Source organism: Scylla paramamosain, chromosome 1 (assembly GCF_035594125.1).
Source record: "Scylla paramamosain isolate STU-SP2022 chromosome 1, ASM3559412v1, whole genome shotgun sequence".
Lineage (NCBI taxonomy): Eukaryota > Metazoa > Arthropoda > Malacostraca > Decapoda > Portunidae > Scylla > Scylla paramamosain.
Genome location: NC_087151.1, coordinates 26,646,021 through 26,655,215, shown reverse-complemented (window position 1 = coordinate 26,655,215; position 9,195 = coordinate 26,646,021).

Sequence of the window (9,195 nt, the reverse complement as noted above, 5' to 3'; positions counted from 1 at the left end):
AACCTCCCCCATATGTGGGAGCATACTGCTACTTACATGGAGGGATTATGCCCCTTTAAAGTTAGCTTCTGGGAGGAGGAAAGGTAACTTCATGAAAGGTGTTTCAGCAAGAGATATTTGAAGTTACATGGAGGTATCAATAAGGGAATGTGAGTGTGAGCAGTGAGGTGTGGATAAGTTGGGAAGCATAAGGAGGAAGACACTGGCTTGGTTGTATGAAAAGGATGCATAAAGTGAGACAGGCAAAGAGGAGAGGATGAGAGAAAAGGGAGGATGAAAACTAGAGAGCCAGGCTGAGTACAAGTGAGGTGGGTAGGCTGAAAAGTATATGTGCGAGTTAGTGGTAGGGAATGAATGGGAGTTCAGTGAATGATGGGAGGAGGACATCAGGAGGAATGGAAGAATGTTGTTCATGTTCAACTTTGTGATAAGGAAACAAAGCAGTAGGCAAAAAAAGTGATGTGATAAGGAAACAAAGCAGTAGGCAAAAGTGAAAAAAAAGTCATACTATATCAGACTGGTCTAACTTTTATCAACTGGAAAGGATTTTTTGTTGTAATAACTACACAGATTTCAAGATTTCCTTTTATTTAAGAGTTGTCAGTCATTCCATGTTATTTTTCATGCTCAAGATGACTTCCAAGATATTCATGGAACTCTTTAGAATGTTCATATTAGTCTTAAAAATTACACTAAACTATTCCATGGAGTTACAAATGATATATATATATATATATATATATATATATATATATATATATATATATATATATATATATATATATATATATATATATATATATATATATATATATATATATATATATATATATATATATATATATATATATAACAGCTTATCATAGAGGGCTCAGGACATATGAAAGACCATGGAACACCTACAATTGTCAATGATGCAGATCAGATGTCTCCTAGTCGTGTTAAGAGGAATTCCAGTTGCGAGTGTCGGCAAGACAGGGCAAGCATCACTGTCGCTGTTCAACCATGGTTAAGACTTGTGAACCGATACAACGAGCATCTCTGTATCACCTGCCCATTATAACGGTCACAACTCATAACCACGGAAATAAGACCTCCTGCTTCTTTCCTCTTGTCGGGTGTGGTGGGCCCTCCAAGCCTGTCTGGGGAGAGGATGAAGAATAGTTAATGCCTGAGGGACTAATGTGAATGGTGTGCTTATCTTGTAGAGGAGAGATGTGGAAAAGAAAGGAAAGCTGTACTTGAAGGAAGAAAAACCTTACTTGATCTTGAAGTAGAAACATGTAGTGATAGTGAAGGAAAATACACACACACACACACACACACACATACACACACACACACATCACTTTTTCAAGCAAAATAATGGTGGTGACTTGGTAGGTTATTTTGAGTCAATAAATGAGTACCACAAATAATCATGTTATTGAGGTTGCAAGTATAGTGAAGAGAAGGGGATGTGTGTATGTGATGAGCACCAGAGAGAGAGAGAGAGAGAGAGAGAGAGAGAGAGAGAGAGAGTGTGTGGGAGGGAGGGAGCATGATGATAGTGGTGAGGCAGAGAAGGAAAGAAGGGTGAAGTGGTAACAGGTGTTTCAGTTATTGATCCAGTACACAGGTGTGGTAAGTGAGAAGGTGGTACGTAAGCATGGAGGGGAAGGAGGAAATACACACACACACACACACACACACACAAAATGAAAAAAAAATAATAAAAAAGTAATAAATAAATAAATAAATAAATAAATAAAAATAAAAGTAAATAAATAAATGAAATGGAAAATTGTGATAAAGATAAAGGATAAGGAGAATAATGATCAGAGAAGTTAGAGTTGATAGGAAAAAGAGATACAAGTGGGGAGTGCTAAGTATTAAGAGGCAGAGGTAAGATGGAGCAGTGGTGAAGGTAAGCGCTCTAAAACAGGTGTCAAAAAAAAAAAAAAAACAGGTGTTGGGTATTGATCAGGAGCAAAGGACGGAGAGGCGGAGAGCGTGGTGGTCTGGGATGCGTACTGGCGTGATGATTCCAGCTGTTGAATATGTATGAACAATAATAGAAGTGTGTGAAGAGAGGAGGGGAAGAGATGCGCGTGTAGCATGGAGGGAGGGACGTGTATGAGGCATGGTGCAGGGACGTGTGAGAAGCATGGAGGGAGGGACGTGTGAGGCATGGGGGAGGTAGTGTGTATGGTAGTGTGTGAGGCATGGATGTAGGGACGTGTGAGAGGGAAGTTGGTAATACTGTGGAAATAAAGTGAGATTCGAGAGGAAGATACAAAAAGTATATATATTATATCCTTTTTCGCAGCCCTCCATTATCCCACTGAAGAGTGAGTGGTGTGGTTAGTGAGTCAGGTCCCGTCCACATTGTTGGTTACGTGGTGGTCTGAGCCTGGTAGTTGCCTCAGCAGACGCACCTACCCTACATACGTAGAGGTAGCACTGATAGGAAGGAACCCTGTGGATTGTTACTGAAGGAGCCTTGAGGTCTCCGATCCTTAGGTACAGTCGCCTTTACTTTGTTTTCGTCCTTTAATGCATAAAAAAAAGAAAAACAAGAAATGGGTTTGTGACCATTTAAGGTCTTTCTTTCTCTCGATTTCCGAATACTTCGTAGATTTTTATTTATTAATCAAGGATTTCGGCTCCACCTTTCAATTTTAAAAGATTTTTTTGTTCAAAATAAAAACAATAATCATAGTCTTAATAACTACTACTACTACTACTACTACTACTACTACTACTACTACTACTACTACTACTACTACTGCTACTACTACTACTACTACTACTACTACTACTACTGTCATCATCATTATTATTACTTTTGTCATCATCATTATTATTACTATAGTCATCATCATTATTATTGCTATTATTATAGTTATTGTTGTTGCTGTTAGCATTGCTTTTGTTTTGCACCATGAACAATAACATTTGGCATAACTTTGAATATCCCTCCATCAAGGCAGTAAACCTGTGCTCATTAATTTTGTGAAGCCTGAGAAGCCGCACGTGAATTCTAAATAAAAATGTTCTATGCACTTCTTAGAAAGAAAAAAAAAAAAAATGGATGTCAAATATATGTACTGAAAAAATGAGAAAAAGAGGAAGCCTTGCGTAATAGAAGTTGTGCTCTACTTTTCGATTAAATAAAACGACGGGAGGAAGGCACTAATAAGCGACAAATATCAAGACCACGTTAAAGTGGCTTGGGGAAGAATTGCTGGTGAGGTACAGGACTATGGCTGGAGGGTGGGTAGGCCGGTGCCCCAGGCTGTGAGGGAAGCACCGAAGGGAGTGGGTGGGTAGGTCTTGGTGCAAAGCTCATTATCAGCTGTAACTTGGCTGTAATGGTTTTAGAGGTGAGAAATTAAGGTAACTTCCCAACCTTTTATTAAGCCATTACATGTATAAGGGATGCTCAATGGTGGCTATACGAACACTTGATCCTCATGTTGAGAATGTGCCCTCCCACTTGTGTCCATTACTACAAAAGACGAAGAAGAAGAAGAAAAAGAAGAAGAAAAAAATAAATAAATAAGTAACTGCACATTTTCCACACAGCTGAGTATTTCATTAAAGAAAATTATCTTTAGCATCATTACTCAGCCCAGTACCTTGGCATCTCAGTAAAATAAACAAAACATCTGATTCGTCACGCATCGAGACGTGTTGCGTCCTGACGTAAAAATATCACGCGAGACTTATAATTCTGGACCCGTACTCTGAAACGCTTCTTTCCTTCGCCAGGGCCATTTTCAAAGACCACAGAGATTATAAGATTGATTCTCATAGGTATTTTTACCCAGTGATGATGTAAAATCTTTGATAGATTATCCCTAAAGCAATGAAAATACCCTTGAAGACCACAGTAACTTTCAGGGAAGCATATTGACAGTGGTGGAGATAAGACGCAAGAATGTTAAAGAATGCAAATCCTGGAGGTGGTGGCCGCTGCGATGGTGCTTTGCGGTGCTTGAAAGAAAGAGACACGCCTCAACGCATGGTGCCACACGGGGCACAGTGCCGCACACCTGGGCCAGAGACAACCGTTAATTAAGACATTATGTATAGTGCAACAGGTGATTCTGGGGCAAATTTCAATCTGAACAGTTCAGTTATTACTCAAATGGAGTAAACTTAATGCGCGAAAAAGAAAGAAAGAAAAATGCCGATGATGATTCGCTTCTAAAAGAATTTTTCATCAAATAGTTTTATTTATTTATTTATTTATTTATTTTTCGTGATATTGAGGCCACATTCGTTGAGTCAAAGTGAACACATACACACACACACATACACACACACACACACACACACACACACACACACACACACACACACACACACACACACATCGTTATTATGATAATAATAACAATAATAATAATAATAATAATAATAATAATAATAATAATAATAATAATAATAATAATAATAATAATAATATTATTATTATTATTGTTATTATTATTATTATTATTATTATTATTATTATTATTATTATTATTATTATTATTATTATTATTATTATTATTATTATTATTGTTATCATCATTATTACTACTACTACTATTATTATCATTACTGTCATTATCATTACGGAGTAGGTAACATTGACGAGCGTATTGCAGACTCTAGTAAGTGTCAACAGCGTACGTATAGACTAAACACTGAAGCTGTGATATGAGTGTTGTTATTGTTATTATCATCATCACTACCATCATCATCACCATTATCACCATCATCATCACCACTAGTACGAACACTGACGCGGCGTTCTATCTGCCGCAATATCATGGCCGCCGCTCCTCGTACACTCGTCCTCCACGGTGCCAGTGAGAGACCCCACCCTCGACAGTCGCCAACAAAAACCTGTCCTTCCTTTTTCCTCCACTTTCTTTTTTTCTATCACTGATTCACTAATTCACTTGACAGGGAAGGATCTCTCTCTCTCTCTCTCTCTCTCTCTCTCTCTCTCTCTCTCTCTCTCTCTCTCTCTCTCTCTCTCTCTCTCTCTCTCTCTCTCTCTCTCTCTCTCTCATCAGGTGGCCACAATAATAATCAACACGTCAATTAACTTAAAAAATAGTAATAACAAGTAGTAGCTCGGAGGCACAAATTTCGTTAATGTGAAAAAAAAGTAGAAACGAAAGAAAATAATCAAGCGTGAAGACACACACACACACACACACACACACACACACACACACACACACACAAACACGAAAAGACACATGAGATACTTACGTGCGTGTGCTGCCTGGGACGTAGCGCTGCAGGGAGTGGCGATGTGTGTGTGTGTGTGTGTGTGTGTGTGTGTGTGTGTCTGTGTGTGTGAACAAGTGAAGATGATGGCGCTCGTGGACTCCCCCCCCCCCTCTCTCTCTCCTAACACACACACACACACACACACACACACACACACATGGTGGTGCCACGTCGCATTTAACACACATCCAAACACATACACAGTGCCGCTGCTGTGTCAAGTGTGTGTATATGTATGTGTGTGTGTGTGTGTGTGTGTGTGTGTGTGTGTGTGTACTCGTACAATAGGAAGCGCCTACAACAACACACTGCCTTCCTCTTGCTCTGCTACAGGAGTTATAAGCCTTTCCTCACCCCGCTCCCTCTCCCTCCCTCTCTCACCTGTCTCCTTCTCCCCCTCACACCTGTCTCCTCTCGCCTCCCCCTCCACTTCCGTCAGATCCCCTCTCTCTCCTCCTCTTTCTCCTCCTCCCCAACCGTACGGCACTTCCCCTCTCCCTCTCTCGCTCCCCTTTACTTGCTCCTCCCATCGTCCCAATCGTCACACACCTGCAAAGATGCCAGATAAGAAATATTGAAAGCGGTGCCCTATTTTGACTCAGACCACGTGGTTGACCAGTGCATATTTAGCTACTTTTTCTCTTAATGGGAAGAAAATATGCCACTGAAAGACAGAAAGGAAAAAGTACTGAGGTGCAGAATAGAGATGAGTACACTTCATATTTTATTATTTAATTATTTTTTTGTATTGCTGGTATCAAACTGTAATGTAAAGGAAAGCTAATGGATTAAAAGCAAAATAAAAAAAAAAGACATGATTAGACTCTTGTGACTTATTCCCAGCCTGAGCAGAAATAGTGTGTTATGAGATGCAACGACAGGTACTTGATAATATCTGGAAACATGCAAATTGACAGTATAATGAGTGAATGGAAGAATGAACAAATGAACAGTGAATCAGTAATGAGCAATGAGGAAATAAATGAACGAATCACAACCAAGGTGACGAAGGAGAAGCGGGGAAAAAAAAAAAAAGTAGCTATGTACGGTACACTCAGTTTGGCGTCAGTTTTGCCAACGCGACACACACACACACACACACACACACACAAACCCGAGCGCTTCGTTTTCCCCCGGCAGCCTTTTGTTATACAGCAAGTATTATCTTGGCCACTTTAAACTCGAGTGGAGAAGTGACGGGAAGGAAAAGGGAAATTTTTAAGTGTGTTTTCGTAATAGCAGCGAGAGTTGTGAAAGTTTAAAAATAATTTTCTACTATAATCGGTGAGAAAAACACCCATGAAAACGCGGCTAATTATTTTTTTTGGCCTTTTTAATAGCTTTTTCGAGAAAACACAGGAGCTTGTTATCTACACACGGCCTGGGTTGAAGCAATGATGAAAGTAATGTATCAAGATTCGTATGTGTTGAGACGGTAACATAAAACACACTACATGATTAAAGGAAGCGTGTGAAATTATTTCTTCTTCTCTTTTACATCTATTCATGAAACTCCACACCAAAACATTTTGTCGCCAGCACCATTCCTCCCACGATCAAACTCATTTGATCTTGATCCCTCCCGTCCCTTGTGCTATTCGTGAAGCCAGGCTGTCAGATAGTTTGTTAGTTTGTCTTTTTTTGTGTGTGTGTGTGTGTGTGTGTGTGTGTGTGTTCTTACCTAATTGCTCTTACCTAATGAAATTTTTACGGGATTGAGTTAAGTTCATAATGTTTCGTCTTTTAAAGTTAATTGTCATATTTGTCTTTAAAATTATGACTGCTCTTTACACACACTACTTCGTGTGTGTGTGTGTGTGTGTGTGTGTGTGTGTGTGAGTGATTCAATTTGTCTATCTGCCTATCTGTATGTGTCTGGCTGTCTGTCTGTCAGTCAGTCAATCTGTCATTCATTCAGTCTGCCTGGTCTGTCGGTCTGTCTGTCTGTCAGTTTGTCTGTCCATATCTCTCTCTCTCTCTCTCTCTCTCTCTCTCTCTCTCTCTCTCTTCCCTTCTTATCGCACACACACACACACACACACACACACACACTCGTCGTTTGCTGACTGGCTGAGCGGCCGTCGCCAGGTAGGGTAGGGTGGGGTGGGGGTCAGGTTCCGGGGATCACCAGTACGTAACAGCGGGACAGGACTGCTGTGTTTTCCCATCATCAGAACAATGCCGTGAAAAAAAAAAAAAAAAGATCCAGGCGGACATGAGCCAAATTCAGATGTAACAGGTACAGGCACCCAGCACTGTGGCACAAGCCCTGACACGTACTCTTCTGCTGGTCAAGGTCATCGAACTGCTTATCGTTACTAGAAACATTGACCTGGGGTTGTGTACGTACTGAAGCGCTTTGGCTTTTCACAAGGACCGTTTTCATAAGGACCACAGGGATGACTAATTGGGTTCTTAGCAGTGTTGTTTTCCTCATAAGGTGCAGAATCCTTGTTAAACTATCACTAGAATCATAGAAAAATACACACTTGAAAACTCTAATAATTCCTACTGGAGCCTGCTAAAAGTAGTCGAGGTAAGGGAGCGAAGTGTTTTTCATTACGGACTGGTTACGAAACGTCAGTGTAGACCGTACATACGAGGGGCCGGAAGATTATGCTAAGGCTTTCCTATACCACATACGAGGGGGCGCTCTGCATACACTGAGAGTCAATGTTTCTCTGTCCACTGTCAGAATAATCTTTGTCAGTTCCAACTTTGAAACTACTGAGCTTGTTACAACATCTTGACTGTACTATTCCCTGATGCCACGCCGCCCCGCCTCCTGATGATAATGGCTCATCAGACTGGAGCGGCGCTAAAAGGAACCACATTTTCGTTCATGCAGGCTTCGCACATCGCTCCAACTATGGCCTTGGTTTGGACGTTTTGAGCTTATTTCATGGAGACCTCATATTGTAGGTAGTTTATCACTGCATTCAGAAACAAGTTTCTTACGCCAGCTGTATATTTGAAATTGTTTTATTGATATTAGTACATTTAGTAACATGTTGTTCTTGTTGCTGTTGTAGTTATTGTTGTTGTTGTTGTTGTTGTTGTTGTTGTTGTTGTTGTTGTTGTTGTTGTTGTTGTTGTTGTTGTTGTTGTTATCATAATGATGGTGATGATTATGATGATAATGATGATGATGATGAACCTATAAAAACATATATATATATATATATATATATATATATATATATATATATATATATATATATATATATATATATATATATATATATATATATATATATATATATATATATATATATATATATATATATATATATATATATATATATATATATATATATATATATATATATATATATATATATATATATATATATATATATATATATATATATATATATATATATATATATATATATATATATATATATATATATATATATATATATATATATATATATATATATATATATATATATATATATATATATATATATATATATATATATATATATATATATATATATATATATATATATATAATGAGAGAGAGATAGAGAGATAGATAGATAGATAGATAGATAGATAGATAGATAAAGAGAGAGAGAGAGAGAGAGAGAGAGAGAGAGAGAGAGAGAGAGAGAGAGAGAGAGAGAGAGAGAGAGAGAGAGATATTAGTAGCAAGCATTAATAGTCTGGCAGTCTGAGGAAGGCAAGTGATACGCTCCCCATCGTCTATTCCTTACCATTATTTAGTTATTCATGGAAACCGCCATATTGTTAGGTAAGCTGTCCACGTATTATCTATCAGCTCTGGGTAGAACGTGGCCTGAATATTTCACTCCCTCATATTGATAATATCCACAATGGCTCCAATTTCACCCAGCTTGCCAGTCTGTGAGGCTCTGCTGGAGACATTTCTTAGCTTCCTCCATCACGCTTCCA